Source organism: Perca fluviatilis, chromosome 7 (genome assembly GCF_010015445.1).
Source record: "Perca fluviatilis chromosome 7, GENO_Pfluv_1.0, whole genome shotgun sequence".
Lineage (NCBI taxonomy): Eukaryota > Metazoa > Chordata > Actinopteri > Perciformes > Percidae > Perca > Perca fluviatilis.
The window spans coordinates 13,156,009-13,172,053 of NC_053118.1; the positions used below are offsets into that span (position 1 = coordinate 13,156,009).

At 38.8% G+C, this 16,045-nt stretch overlaps 1 long non-coding RNA gene across 4 annotated transcripts in view; it reads right to left on the reverse strand.

Annotated features, from left to right (window-relative positions):
- Window positions 1-13,227, reverse strand: part of LOC120562298 — a 34,438-nt gene extending 21,211 nt beyond the window's left edge. For 2 of the 4 annotated variants that reach the window (XR_005639737.1, XR_005639735.1), the window contains exons 1-2: window positions 13,119-13,227; window positions 6,884-7,033 (exon numbers count right to left, since the gene is read on the reverse strand). This is a non-coding gene — a long non-coding RNA (uncharacterized LOC120562298). Of the gene's footprint in view, window positions 1-4,209; window positions 4,388-6,883; window positions 7,034-13,118 lie in introns of those variants that run through there. The other 2 variants (XR_005639736.1, XR_005639734.1) reach the window with 1 other exon arrangement.
- Window positions 13,228-16,045: the final 2,818 nt, after the last annotated feature.

The following is a 16,045-nucleotide window of genomic DNA, read 5'->3' on the forward strand; positions in this document are numbered from 1 at the left end:
GCTTTATTACCTTGTGTATTTTCTAAGTTGATATTTGAATATTTTAATTTCTTGTTATGGTACATTAATGTCAATGATGACCGTGGCAAGAACTAAAAGTCATTTTAACAGTAAATATTTAAATTGTTGAATAAAGCAAAAATGTTACTGTAATAGCCTAGTTTTTAATGCAAAACTTTTGAATTAATTTGGCATTTCCAGTACGTGTTTCAGCATTACCACTTATGTTCTTGTGCCTTAATGCTATACGTTAAGAGTATAAGCCCATCTAATTATTAACTCAGTTTGCAGAGTTTAGCTACACACTAAACAGAGATGACAGGAGTGTGTGCATGTGCCCATGTGTATGTGTCATTTGGGTAGGTGCAATGGTGCTGACGTTCCTATAACTGTCTGCTGACACCTCCTCAGTATGTAAGAACCATCTCTCCCACTGCAATATTTAAAGGTAGAGAGGGAGACGCATACAGGAGGGGAGGGAGATGGGACGAGAAGAGAGAAGGGCAGGGAGAGAGAGAGAGATTCAGGTATCCTTTAACAACATATCTCTACTATGTGTCTAAGTTATAAAACACTGCAAAACTTGACTAATTGCAGTGCTCTCCATCCTCCCTCTCTTCCCCTGTGTCTTTCTTTCTTCTTTACCCTCTACTGTTTCTATTCGTTTCTCTGCCACATCTTCTTCTCCTCTCACCCCTCCCTCCCTCCTGCAAGAGCTAACAACTTGCCAGAAGAAATATGATTAGCACAGCGGAGAGCTGAGAACCACAGTTTGCTGGAGAAGTGACACATACTGGCAATATTCCCCAACTGCACAGTGCTGAGAGGAAAGGTGTGACAGAGAGACAGGGTGTGTGACTCAGTGGTTAGCTAGGTAAGTAAGTCTGAGTGTGGAGTTTGAATGATCCCCCCTTGTGTTCGCCTGGGTTTTCTCCCATAGCCCAAACATACACCAGGGTAAGGGGGATCGGAGAGTCTAAATTACCCCTGAGTGCGACTGTTTGTCTATCCATATTCACCATATGATGCACTGGCAGCCTGTTTTGAGAGTTTCCTTGTCTTTTGCTCAATGCATGCTGGTAAAGGCTCTAGTCCCTGCCACCCCATGACCGTGAATAGGAATAAGTTGGACCAAAAGCGCCAGTAATGGAAATAATTGTATCATCCCATAAAGTGAACATTTTATTTAAATCTGTTGAGCAGCAAACCCTGAAATCGGGAAATTAATCAGGTAACAAAATACTAATTTTTGCTCTATAGTAAATACTGAATGATTACATTAAATACTGCAATCATATTTCATCAGAAAGTCATTGTTATGGTTTTTCTGATTCCACTTAAAATAATGTGAATGTAGTTCTGGGCATCGTTCATTGGTTAGCATTCATGCAATGCACACTCCCACAGTTCTCCTCACATAACCCTGTCCATATTTAAATTTGAACAGGGGAACACATTGTGAGCACAGCTGCATCTCACAGTGTTTAACAAAGCTACACACTGCAGTAAAAAAAATAAAAGAAGCAACACAAACAATCAAATATGTTTAAGGAAAGATTTATGAAGCTGGATCCTTCAAGAAGACGAAGCAAAAAACTAATACTGTAAAAATAATGATAGGAAAAAAGGATTGAAACCTAATCAACAATTCAGTGACCACTAACAACAATGTTAAATTAAACAACGACTAACTTGATCAGGACTGATCATGATACTGCTGAATCTTTAAAAACACACACACAACACAAGTCATAACTTCAAATAACTTCAATGTAACTTTGAAAAGTCCGTCTTTAGAAGAGGATGGAGTATTTCTAAATGAGATAAAAAAAAAAGAAAGACAGGCAAAGAAAGGCAGGGACTGAGGGAGAGAAACAGAGACTTTGAGAGAATGAGGGAATGCAGGAAAAGACGAGAGGGAGGGAGAGCCGAGTGGTTTTAGGTCGATCTGAAAGCCAGCAGGTCACAGGGGTTCCCTTTGAATTTAGAACAAACCAAAAACAGTGAATGTCTACTCCAAAAGGCTGAATGACTGATTATAATGGCTGCCTGTTTCAATCTCGTCCCGTCAGCCTCTCAGCTCTGCTTTCTTAAGAGTGCTGTGACTAGTGAGCTAACATGTGGGCAGGCCTACCATTTACAATTACAATTTAGGCATTTAGCTGACGCCCTTATCCAAAGCGACTAACAATAAGAGCCACAATAGAGAAGGCTTGAGTGTCTGTGAATCCTGTGATCCTCAGCAGTCTGGTAAACACAACGTGAAGAACTTCAGGACAGGTGCAGTGCCAAACAAGAGAAAGGAATACAGAGAAGACAACAAGACCCAAGTACAATACAGAAGTATGTATCAACATGTCCCATGAAAAGAAGAACTCATACCGTGTTTACACAATGTGTTAATGCAGCTACTTTATTTTAATTCCAAATTAACTGACCTTATAATCACCCCAGCCAGGCTAGAGCCATCTAACGGCTCCGATTAACAGTACAGGCTGTCCTCTATTTGCATGATGATATTGGAAATAGTAACTTTCATTCCTATTTTTTAGCTATAGTCAGTGATTCACTCTTGACGAATTATTCGAAATGCTAAAAGAGACAGCGAAGTCTGGGCCTCCTACTGCTCCTGTCCATGATTATGGCGTGGTATACACAATCCCTAAGATCCTTTCTCCTGTTGCTCTTGCTAATATTCTGCGCTGCTGCAGTGTGACTGTACAAACGTACAGGTTTTTGCAGTAACTGTGTCAATCATTACGCTTTCTCCCAGTCCACAATATCATATTCTCATTTTACTAAAGAAAACTGGTGATCCTTATGTATCGGTTGTGCTGTCAATGACAGCCTGTCATAATGTGTACAGTATATTTATGCTAACATGGAGGGATGCAATCTCATGTCATTATTAAACCCTACAGTATGGTGCACAATACACTAATACAGATATGAGACCCCTAACACACTGCAATAATCCCACTAAAAAACTCGACTGCATCACACACACACACACACACACACACACACACACACACACACACACACACACACACACACACACATACACAAACACACACACACACACACACACACACACACACACACACACACACACACACACACACACACACACACACACACACCCCAGCCAACGTTAGCTGCCAAAACCCCCCACAAACTTTTCATCACCAACAAATTCATAAAGAGACAATAATGTACAAATCCTGCAAAGTAATAGAAAACTATAAAAAACCACAATCATATTAACTGTACATTATAACTGCAAAAGAAAATTCTAGGCAACATTAGTCTAGCATACATAGAGTTAACGTCAATAAATATATTGTCTCTTTCTTCTTTTTTGCATAAATGTCAACAGTTAGATTAACCCATTTGCCTGGCAGAAAAACATCCTGTTAAAAATAATGTTCTTAATCAAACTTGAATCTGTCAGTGATTGGCCAGAGGAAGTTTATGTCTCCTCCCTTCTTCATGGTATATAGCTCAGAAACCTGTTGTTTTGTTTGTGTGTAAGTTCCCATTAAACCGAGACTTGAAGCATGACATGAATGATAAAAAGATAGAAGATAAACACTCGGATCCATGGCTTATTAAGGTGTCAATGTATCATTTCAGTAATATGATTTAAAAAATCTAATATCAGCTACCATCACAGTGCTACACAAGTATCAATTAAGTTGTATAGCGTGTAAACAATAAAACCATAATGTTATGTTGTCAGGAAAAGGTCTCATAAGCATTAAAATTACTTTCATTTTAAACCCTCATATCTAACTAACTATCAAACCAAACAAGCACTGCTCTCAAAATGAAAATGCCGGCCCATGCTAATGCACTGCACACATTACATATTTCAAATTAAAATGTAACAAAATAACATTGATTATTATTACACCTCAAAGATAGTTTTGTTAATAAATTCACTAACAGCTAGTTGTATTGCAGATTTCATTTTGTGTACACGTTTTATTGATAACATGAAATAATAATGCAATAAGAAAATTACATCTTGAAATTAAAAACTTATGTTAGATGTATTTCTTGAGTCTCAAGCAAAAATCTTCTACAGCTACTGTAGACCATTCACAAGAAGATTTTCTTGTAAGCACACAAAACCTTTCTAAGAAGAGGACAGCATAGAAAACATCACCATAGAGCAGACTCAAACCAAACAGAGCAGGTACTCACTCAGATAGATGCAGGAATAGCCCCCCAAAACACATCACTAAAATGCAGAAGTCTGTCTACTATCCTGTCAGGGTGCAAGCTAGTTGCCTTGGCCCTGGCTGGGCGTTATTTGTAAGCCAAATCCTTAAAGAACAAGAAGCTTTCTCTGTGCCTAAACCTGCCGACAGACGGTGCTTTGAAGGCCCCCAACTGAGCTCTGCGAAAAGCTTTGAAGCCAACTGAAAACTCTGCTTTATGGGACTAAATGAAAGCGAGGAAGAAGGGAAAGTTGTAAAAAAAAAAAAAAAGCAGAGAAACATCGAGCACTGTTGCTATTCTCTCTCTGCTGGTTCATGGTTGTGTAGTTTGATGACTAATTGCGTGCTGTGTTTCTCACTTTTGTAAATATATGTGAGGTCTTTGGTACTATTTCAGTAAGTACTGTGACACTGCAGTTTATTTGTTTGTTTGTTTTATGGTTTATTGCCTTTTAAATCTAATACACAATTACAATGTTATTATGTTCCAGTTACTAGTTAATAGCATTCATTAATAACATTACATTTTTTTTTAAATGACCATAACAAATTGAGATGAATTGAGATTTGTTTTTTTGACAGCCAAATTTGCTCATTTGTAAGTTATTTTAAGGTTTATTCACTATTAGGTAGAAATGCCTAGCTACTATTATTCTTTAAATTGTTTTCTGATGATCCAGGGTAGAAAATGTGGGCAGTATGAATTATGTCTTTTCTCACTCACTGATGACCATAATAGACTGTGTATAATTTGTATAATTTTATGATGATCTAAATGGCTGATATTAGGGTTAGGGTTGTGCATCACAACCTGTATACAGGCCGAACAGGGAACTAAAAGACACTGTTGCACATAATGTTAGAGCCATACGTCTATTTCTGTTATTTACGGTATAGTTCTGGAAGTGTTATTGCTGTAACATGATATGGAGGTATCAGCTTTACTGAAACTCTTCTTTCTGCCCCAAGTTTAACCTGGGGATTTAGTCTTGTGGGCTACTAACTCCTGGACTCAGAGGGCCACATATGTTTCTATGTAAGGCCTCCATCATTTTTTAATGAAAATATAGTAAAAATAGGATTGTAAAATTGTTCATTGTAGAATGATTTTTTTTTTCTCATATGTTGTTCCTTTATTCATTTCCAGATATAGCTCTAGTATGGTGGCATACGGTATTATCTAGTATTCAGTCTTATTGGGATCATTTTATAATTATTATTTTGTATAAATAATACACATATCTTAATTGGCCACAGAGTATGCTGGTGACAGGATTTCTGTTTTTCCAATCATGAAAACAAATTGTATAGGTCTGTTTTTTATCACAGCATGTTGAATTCAATTGAATTCATCAACTATTCGCTTTATGATGTTTTGTTTTTAAATTCAAAGACAGCTATTTCGCAGAACTTTTGCCGAATGTATCATCACATTTGTTATTCTCAAACTTGATACTAGAATGTTATGGTTTAAAAGCTACTTCCTTAAATTGTAAATTGAATAGTTTCATGGTAATAAAGATGTGCATGTGTGGCAGACGGAGTAAACAGTGGCTTTGTTAGGTGAATAGCTCAGTTCTGTTTATCAGTTCTGTCACTTTGATGATGTCTGAACTTCAGCTCTGAAAAACAACTCTGGTGCCAAGAACCGTCCATGAAACATCATTGTCATGGTGCTTTTTATGTTACTCCAGCCTAATTAATTATCAGAAAAACAGACAACACCTATCTGAAGTTGAGCCTGCACATTTTCAGGATGTTGCAGCTGATGTTTTTGTCTCACATCTGCAATCAAATCACTTGCTCTGTTCTCTCAGAAAAAAAAAACACTTTCTCCCTTTTTTTTTTTTTTTTTTTTCTTTTTTCTCATTTTTTTTTTTTTCTCTCTCTCTCTCTCTCTCTCTCTCTTTTTTTTTTTTTTTTTTTTTTTTTTTTTTTCCCTTTCAATAAGTCCTTTAGGAGGCACACAAACCATCTCCAGCAGACAAAACACTGGACAAGCCTCTGTGATGTCCTGACTCATTCTGCTCCTCTCCTCTCCAAAGCTTTGGGGCCGACGCAATGGGACCCAAAACCAACACGCACATAATGGGGCCTTGTTGGAGCCGCCTTAATGTTTCTAATGTTATGTAAATGAGGAGGGAAGAGGGCAGGAAAGGAGAAGAGAGGAGCAGAGCGGAGGAGGAGGCAGTGGGAGTGTTGGTGTGTCCGAGGAGGCTGCTAAGCTGCCATTACCAGGGGATTAGGCAAATGCTGCCGTTGTATCGATGCTGGTTCGACAGCGAACCGCCAACCCTAATCCCCTCCTCTCTTCTCTTTCCGACAACGCCTCCTTTACGCCTCCCCTCTATATATTCCCCCCCCCACCACCACCACACAATCGTTTGTTAAAAATCTTCACAGAACTTTCTGGCTTCAACTTTTCAACTCTCTCCTCTTTTCTCAGTCATGCATATACACTCACAAACTCAAAAAAAAAATACTACTAGAACACTTGGTGCACAGCCAGAGTAAATTTGTCTGTTCATTGATTTCTCTGACATGTGTTGTGTGTGTGTGAATGTGTGAGAAGTGATCAATATTAAAAGCCAGATAGTGCCTTTCTGGTTTGTCTGTGAAGTGTTTGCCTGGAGCCTCAGCATAGAGCTATGACCTACTGGTTTCTGAACGCATCAGCTCTTCAGTTCACTGCTCCTCAGACTCCGGGCAGGGGACGAGTCCTGGTCTCTGGGTGCTGCTCACTGGTCCCTGGGCACACTGGTGGCTCCTTTAAAGGGATTCCTGAGACATCTTTCTGCTTTATCTTCCTGCAGGGAGACAGTGCATGGAGATGGGAGAAAGAGAAAGATTATGTTCTATTTAGGCAAGCAGTCTCCTTTAAACTTTCTCTGTTTCTCATGTCTTTCCTGTTTTTCTAGACTTAGGCTAATAATTGCGTTTAACAATGCAGAAGTCACATAAAAAAAAAATATTACAAATTTTAATTTCCACTGTTAACATACATTCAGAGGAGCATGATCAAAATAAATAATAATCTATTAGCATGTTTTGGCTATAAGGTTTTTATACATGTTCTAAGAAACGCAATGGATACAAAAAACCCTGCTTAGCAACAAATAAAAAACAGATTAATCTCTGCGTATGTTATCACTAACTATTCAACACTCAGGCTGAAGAGTGTCATCAGGAAGTGAGGAAGCTATTCTAAGACAAACTAGCTGTGTGATGTGTGTGTGTGTGTGCGTGTGTGTGTGTGTGTGTCTGTGTTTGTGTGAATGGTGACACAGTTGCAGGCAGAACTTGGAATAGTCAATTATCACATTAGCACATCCAGGGAGAAGCTGAAAGGCTACACACACACACACACACACACACACACACACACACACACACACACACACACACACACACACACACACACACACACACACACACACACACACACACACACATATGTACTCACACACCCACTCACACGCGCACACATACACGCCACCCCCACATATCTTTGGAACTGCAGGCCCCCTGCCGAGAAGCTCAAACACACCAACTGAGGGTGGGGGCTGGTGCTGGTGGTGTTGTGGGCTGGAGGAAGAGGGGAGGGCTGTTGGGTTGTGGAGAAGCATGAGGCTGGTGAGTGACATTGAGACCAAGGTTAAACCATGAAACCAGCCGTTCTGTTCTGCTATAGGCCATGTTCAGACCGGCAGCAGCGCTGCGTCACAGATAGCAGCCTCCTCGTTCATTGCTTTAGCGCAGCAAGGGTTATGCTTCTCAAGTAAAATTGTTGATCTTGGTTCAACCTTTGAGTCATCGCAATGCAACATTTTCTAGCAACACACTGCGCTAGCCAATTAAAATACAAGCATTCTGGTTGAATTATGGTGGAGTGTGTCGCTTGTAGCATTGTGCTAAATTCACCGTTTACCCTGCAAATAAGCAACTTTCCAGAGCCAAAAGCTTCAGCTTTCAGTAAGCACAAGGAAGCACTGACACAGTGTGTGAAGGCGCATCAGCCGAACCTGATGAAACTTTTGCAGTCTTGTACAACACCCTCCAATACATCACTTGCAATTGTTATCAATGATATATAGTTTGTGGGACTGCATGGTTACACTTTAGAATCCTACTTTTTCATACAGCTGAATTATTCTTCTGTGTTTAGGTGTTGTGGTCCATACATGCAGTGGCTCTGCAGGTCCTGCCATAGCTGACATGCACGTCCTCAAAAATAACTAGTGCATAGCAAGTGGGGCCTATATGGAAACTGCAAGAGCATTAATCAGTCTGTTTGGGGCTGCTTTTGTCCAACAATAGCAGTTGTGTTTAGTAATGTTAGGAAAATGTATTTTGTATGATCTTGCAAAGTCAGTGCAAAGCTTCTGGCCAAATGATACTCAAAGTAAATGGGCATATAATGAATGCACAACACTGCCTGATAATGCATAACACATAAATATATTGCAGAGGTGGAATGAATAAATTAATTTCCTCACTGAACGATGAATAAATGCATTAACTGTAAGAAACTATCGCATCAGACTGACAGATATATTTGACCACACGCACTCGAGAACCACTGATGATTAACAAATGCAGTTTAAACGGGGGTCGAAGTCCAAGTATGATTAAGTTAGTAGAGTAGTAGTCAGTTAAGAACACGCAAATGTACCAAGAAAATCCCAAAACTGCAAACAAGGATCAAAATTACAAAAGACATGTTCTGCACCTTTTAGATTTAACACTGATTTGCCATTTACTTTTTGAGTTCTTGTTCTCCACAATGTCTGTGTTCTGAAGTTTCACTTCGAATCAGAAATTGTGTGGTCTTTTGCATGCTACTGAAATACCACAATCGTGGCAATCACAGTTCTCTATTCAGTGCTTGAAATTCTTCTGAGTGTGGAAATGATAGTTGATAAATTATTTCGACAAACACAGCCAGGCTTACTGATGCTGTTTGCTGTCTGAGTGTTCACGAAACGTTAGAAATGGTTTTGCAATTCACACAAAGGTTCACCACCAGACAAAAAAAAAGCAGAGACAGATTACTGTATTCAGCGCTAGAAACACAAGACAAAGATGTTTAACTGCTGCACAGAGATGAAAAAAAATCAGCGCCTTTAGTGTCAGAATAAAATCGGATAAATGGGCAATTACATATATCTACATAGAGTATAATGAAATTACTGTCTTCTCTACAGGTCATTTTGTATTATAAGCCTCAGTCTGGAAAATGTTCTTATTTGGAAAAAATTTGGTTTCCTGCCAGAGAGTAGGACTGAGAGATGAGTCAGAATCCAGAAATATCTCAGACAATATTGTTATTTTTTTTAATTTCTGCGTTGTACTGATACGGTATCTTCTAACAGAGGGGACCTGTCTTATCCACACAATTACAAGAGAGAAAACCCAGAAAAACAAACAGGCTAATGTCTAATGCTGTTAATTCCTTTGCGTAGCATGTGGAAACACTGAGAAAAGGGATGGGGAGCAACAATGGCTGTTATTCTGGATAGATAGAAACACCTGAAACGTGCAGAAGTACGTATATAGCAAAAAGCAAACAGCTAATAGAAACAAAGCAGTTTACGGTATATATTCGTGAGCATGAGTTCCTTTGTTAAACAGTGCATCTCTTCTATTGTATTTTTCCTGATAATAAGTGATTTGTGAGCAAAAAAGTATAAAAATTAAATATCTGAGGCTAGTGTCCCCTTAGAACAAAGTATAGCACATTTCAAGCTTTATTGTTGACATCCCATACAGATTTCACTACACAGTAAAGTAAACAGAGGTTTAAATTCACAGCTTACAAAGTATTGCCAGCTTCTCCTTACTGCTTCTACAGCTGTAAGAAGGCCAAAAAGCATTAAGTGTTGGTTTAGTGATGGTGAATTACTGCTCAGTGTCAGCTTGGCTCGCTGTCAGCTGATATGCTGTAAGAGGTGTGTCTATTTTAAGTCTAGTGGTTGGCCTAACAGGGAGACCCATAACTTGAAAGAAAGTGTTGTGTGTGTGCATGTGTGTGTGTGTGTGTGTGTGTGTGTGTGTGTGTGTGTGTGTGTGTGTGTGTGTGTGTGTGTGTGTGTGTGTCTGTGACTTTAGTGTGTCTCAGCTGAGGTGTTGGTATGATACTTTGACTCCACTGGTATGTTGTAGAAAAAGAGAGAGGGAGAGGGAGAGGGAGAAGAGAAACGTAACTGTGATGGGAGCAAACAGACAAAAACCTAATGAGCAGACAGAAAGGCATGTTGAGAGGGTAATGAGCACCCTGGAGTATGAGATATGTGTGAGTAATGACAACGTCATGATATGTCTGAGCCTTATAGGACACTTTATGCCATTATAAATTCAGAATATGTCCCTGTCATTCTTTAATTGCCTCACTGATTGTCATTGTGATTTTATTTTCTGTGTGTGTATCTTTTACTATTTAAATCAGGCTTACTTATCCCTGTGGATAAATTCATCATCTGCATTTTGCCATAATAACCATTATGCTGTTGCCAGTAGCCACAATATTCCTAATTCTGTTGCCATTTGATGTGGGAACTGGGGAAACAATTAGTTTCAACCAATCAATTAGTCGGTCGACTGAAGATTTGATCAATTATAATTTGAATCTCGTTCTGTTTTTGACTGTTCCTAAATTACAAGCCATTTGAAAATGTCAGTTTGGGCTTTTGCAATGAAAACTGTTGAACCTGGCTCAACATTTGCTGCAATGCAATGTCATCCGTCATGGCACTGTGTCAGCCAATGTAATACGTGCAACGACACATTCATGGGAGACTACTTTGTAACCTGAATGCCATATTTCTACTGTTTATCTCACAATTTGCACAACGGAGGAAACAATTATCACCACTTAATAACATTCTGGTACCTGAAAGAACACACTCCCACTAACACAGCCCCAGTTGCTCGTACGAAATGGGGGACACAGCACGAGATGGGCTGCTACTGCCCAGTTACAAGTGAAAAATAAGCATGACTGGGTTATGAGTTGGTTGATAAAAGGTTACACAATTAAAAACGTCACTTCAAAATTCTCAGGATAGTTATGGTAAAATGTAAGACAAATACACAAGCATTAGGGGAAATGAAGAGAAAAATCAAAACAGTGAGAGAGAGGTAAGAAGGTAAAGGTGGAGGAGTGGGGTTCAGATATTTCCTTCAGTTACTTGGAAAAATTGACTTACTTATTCCATACACATATCTTTGTATTGTTTGTGTCAATGGAAGTTAGCAAGTAATCGACAACAAAACCTGCACTGATCTCAGCATTTTCATGATTCAGCACACTTTTCGAAGTAGATGTGTAGATGATTTATTTGTGCCTAAGTCTGTGTAACAGCTTTCTCTCACTTACTTTTATTTTCTTGAAAAATGGTACAACATAAAAAGGGGTGCCCCAACACTTTCCTCCCCTTTTGTGCTTTTGGTCTTCTTCTTTGATCTACTCTTTCTTCCTGGAACTCTCCCTCCTCCTCTACATTGTAAAAACTGACAAAACCACCTGAACAAATAATTTCATCTCTAAATAAATGTTCACTGCACAGGAGGGTGACATGCTAGCTGGTGTGAAATACAATTTTCTGTACAGAGGTCCATTCAGGAACTTGGTGAAATAGACCTTTCTCATGGGAGACATTAAGACTCAACCACAAAGTTACTAATTAGATTAATAAAGGCTGCATTACATTTTGATGTGTAAAGGTCCAATGTGTAGGAATTTCTCCCATCTAGCATTGAGATCATATATCGCAATCAACTCTCTTGCACCACGCGGTTCAAAGTAGCCTATGTATTACAGCTACGGTAGCCTTCACGCTTCAAAAAGCCGGTCTCTTGCTCTTTTCAATATCCTTTTTCTTTTTCTCGGGGCGAAAAAGAAGACTCCTTTTCCTGAAATTTACATTTTAAATACATGTGGTCCTCCATGTTTCCTTATTCAAACTTGCCGGGGCCGGGAAGCGACGATACCCATTAGCAGCATTAGCAGCACCTGTGAGTTTATCATGTGAGAGCGAAAACGCGAAAGGTGGAGCAGAATGTCCTGTATGTCCCTTACCGGCTAACGTATTTCAAGATGGCGCATGAATATGGAGCGTCTACCCCAGTTCATGCGAATGCAAATGTAAAATTTCAAGCCAAAAGGAATACTTGGAATTGATGGTGGGGGTAAATATTCATGAAAAAGGACAAGTCTGTGAACGGGCAACACAGATTTTGATAATGAACAACTAAACACGTTACACACTGGGCCTTCAAGTAAGTCCCAGGAACTTTGGTATTGTTAATGCAGGCATAAAAGTATTGCTTACTGTGTCACCTAAATGACATGAGCCCTCAGTAACATAATTAGCTACACCTGTGTTATTCTCTAACGAGCTTTAGCAAGAGAAGAGTCTGTTAGATATAGCAGTTAGCTAATATCCAGGTCCATAATAACGCCTCTGTGTCACCTCTTGCATTAGCATTAAAATGATAGCTAGTGTAATGTTAGTGTGTTAACAAAACAAAAAAAATACAATTACCTGATCAATGCTGGTTCATGCCATTTTTCCAGAATATTGAAAACTTGTCCATGCAGTATTCCGAGATAATTTACCCATGTTGTTAGCATTGTTGTATACGTTTTAATTGGATTTGGATTGATATTAGATTTTACTTAAATGTAACATCCAGTGTAATTATTTTCTGTAATTCCCCATATCTCTGACTCAAAATTATAACTCCTCCTCAGTTGTGTGTAATTACTGTTTGATGTGAACATGGCATTAAGTACTAGCATTAGCTACCTATAGCTAGCTAACAAGCTAGCCAACACAATGGCTGAGTATTTTTATTAGTTTAAAAATTAAGTAAAAAGAGAAAAGAACTTACCCCTCTTACTTCAGCCTTTTTGACACGTTATTTGTAGTTGTTATTCAGTTATTTTGTTTCATCTTTTCTAAATTGACTGCAGTGACTTCCTGTAGTGAGAAGGGGCTGCTAACAGTCTATGGCTGCTAGTATTTTTTTTCAGCTCTCACCATGCCTCCAAAATAAAAGCATGCTGTGGCGGCTACAGTCTGAGTTGCAGGTCACGTGACACAATTTTTAAAAATAAAATAAAACAAGTAAATTAAAATCAAAATACTTTTTTACTATACATAATCGTTACAAAAAAGAAAAGGGCTGCAAATCACATTTTCTACATTTTACCGTATATCAAATCCTAAAAAATTACTCTTTTTAACATCACAAATTGTCCCCTAAAAATCCCCAAAAACTTTACGAGCTGCATCAGTAAATGCATCAGTAAATTATTTTATCACAGTTAAAGTGCCTATATGTAACCTTTTACATGTTTCTGAAACTGTGTAATGTTCCATCTGATGATCATAACTGACCTGTAACAGCAAACGAGACTAACAGTGAAAAGAACGCTATTTTTATATAGTTTTTATTAATGCCTCTGCCCGGGTCCTATTTTTCCCACAAAGTCACAGAATGGACCTTTTTCACAGCAGACATTTTCACTTGTCATAGCAGGAAAAGCACAGCTGAAATTGATAACCTTAACGATGGCTCAGTTCCATCAAGTGTCCCTGTGAGCTATTTCAGTGAGTCAGCATACACAATACCAGGGCCTCTCCTAAGAGGAATGCAGCCATCATTAATGGTTTTGAATACACCTTTGCTTTTCCTACTACGACATGTCAACATGTCTGCCGTGAAAAAGGTCCATGAGGTTGGCAGTTGCTACAGAGCACGCATTCTGAGGGGTCACAGATTTTGGCTGAACAATGGAAAAGCCTGTTAGTGTTAGTGAGTATGCAGGTAAAAGGTAGCAGGAGATGTCTTTATATAGGCCTTATTGTATTTTAATTTCATTTTAGAAGGTATCTGTTGTAGTTATGGTTGATACTGGGGCAGGACCATTACAAAAAAGAAGGAAATTAAACGAAGAACAACTAAAAGCTAAAAGGGAAAGGGAAAGTGAAAGAAAACCGGTAAAATCCAAGTCACACTCGGTTGGGCTTTCAACAGATGGAGACAATTACTGGATTGTAAATGATTTAAAAACGTCCCAGAATTGGCCCTTAGATATGTAATATGTCTATTTCATTCATAAAATAACTTTAGATTGTGCGATGTGGTTGTACGTCAGTAGCTGACATTAAATCGCGTCCGCCTTCCATTTAACGTTTTATTCCTTTTAGTCTGTGTTTGTGTTGACCTATTATTTTCTTTTCCCTTATCCCCCTGTAGTTGTGTAAAGCATCCTTGGGTTTCATGAAATGCACTATATTAATCTAAATTATTATGTTGGTTGTACAACAATCTCCTAATGCTTTGCCTCGTGACCCAGTGACAGTGATACCCGGTTTATCTCATGATACATCCAGGCTAAGTTACCGTATGCAACACTTGAAATGCAACGATGCATCTGTAACTTATTATCTTATTGTAAATGAATGATTCTCTGTCTGAGCAAAACATTCATCGCAATTATATGACCTCCCGGTAACGCTAAGTCCTAGACCTTTATTGCAGCAGGTGTGTTAAAAACACTACTGCTTTTTTCCAAAGGGGCCGCTGAAATCAACACAAACTGAAAGTTACATATAGCCACTTTAAAGTGGAAATTAAACACTGGATATAGTTAGCATGATTTACAAGATGGATTCCCCCTCTATCAAAATATTATAGATTTAACCCTGTCAGTGATACTGGATTAAAATAATAAGTATTCTTAATTACATATTTCAAACAAGTGTAGAGCCAATTTGTTCTAGTTTAGCCTGTTACGTCATACGGTTGGTTGGTTGGGAACCAGTTCTGAAGTTCTATATTAGTTTTCATGAGCTAACCTGCTAACTAGTGACAGCTCTGACAACAACTGACTTAATGGAGAACAAAGGACCTCAAACTAAAAAGCATGCAAAGGAGGACACTTCTGTATTGCCCCTGGATGCAGCAATGAATTTTAATGAGTGAAAAATGAAGGAAAAATTGTCATGCTTTGCCTCTTAAAGGGCTGGAGGTTTTTCGTTGTTGCCTAGCGGCACTGAAACGAGAGAACCCTCCAGTTAGCCTTGATGCTAGGCTGTGTAGCGAGCACTTTCAAAACGAGGACTATGTGGAGGAGAGGGTTTTTGAGTCAGACTTGTTGGTAGTTCGCCAGACCAATAAATTGAAGCCTGAAGCTGCTCCGTCTGTTTGACTTTTCCTCTTACAAGGTTGGATGCACAGACCATCCAACCCAGTCTACTAGCAAAGAAGTAGCTCTGCGCTGGCAGAAAAGGGCCCAACTAAATGCCCAGCTGGCAGAACAGAGAGAGGTAACGTTACGGTCAAACAAGCACAACAACTTAACCTTCTTACCTTACATAGGGACTTGTAATATCCACAAGCATCTCTGTTGTGACACCTTTATCAACAACAAAAAAATCTACCATGGTTGTTGATTGATATTAGTTTAAGACGCGTGCAGAAATGACGAGGTGTCCTATGTTTTAAAAATTTCCAGCTAAGACGATGTATTACTAGTTAGTAGGGTTTCCAAATCAAATGGTACATCCACTTTCTCAGTCATGTTTTTTTCAATCAGACAAAAACTTAACTTTGATTTACAATAATTACACAAGCTGTCCAAATTCTGACAACGCACAGTACGTAGTTTATATGGACTGAACTTGTATGGACTAAACGGATATGTTAGTCCGACACGGTGATGCTACACAAAGATAAAATATTGGGTTTCTAGAAACACACCTAAAGTACCTTTCTGCTTCATATACTGCCATATTTTCTATATTATCTAA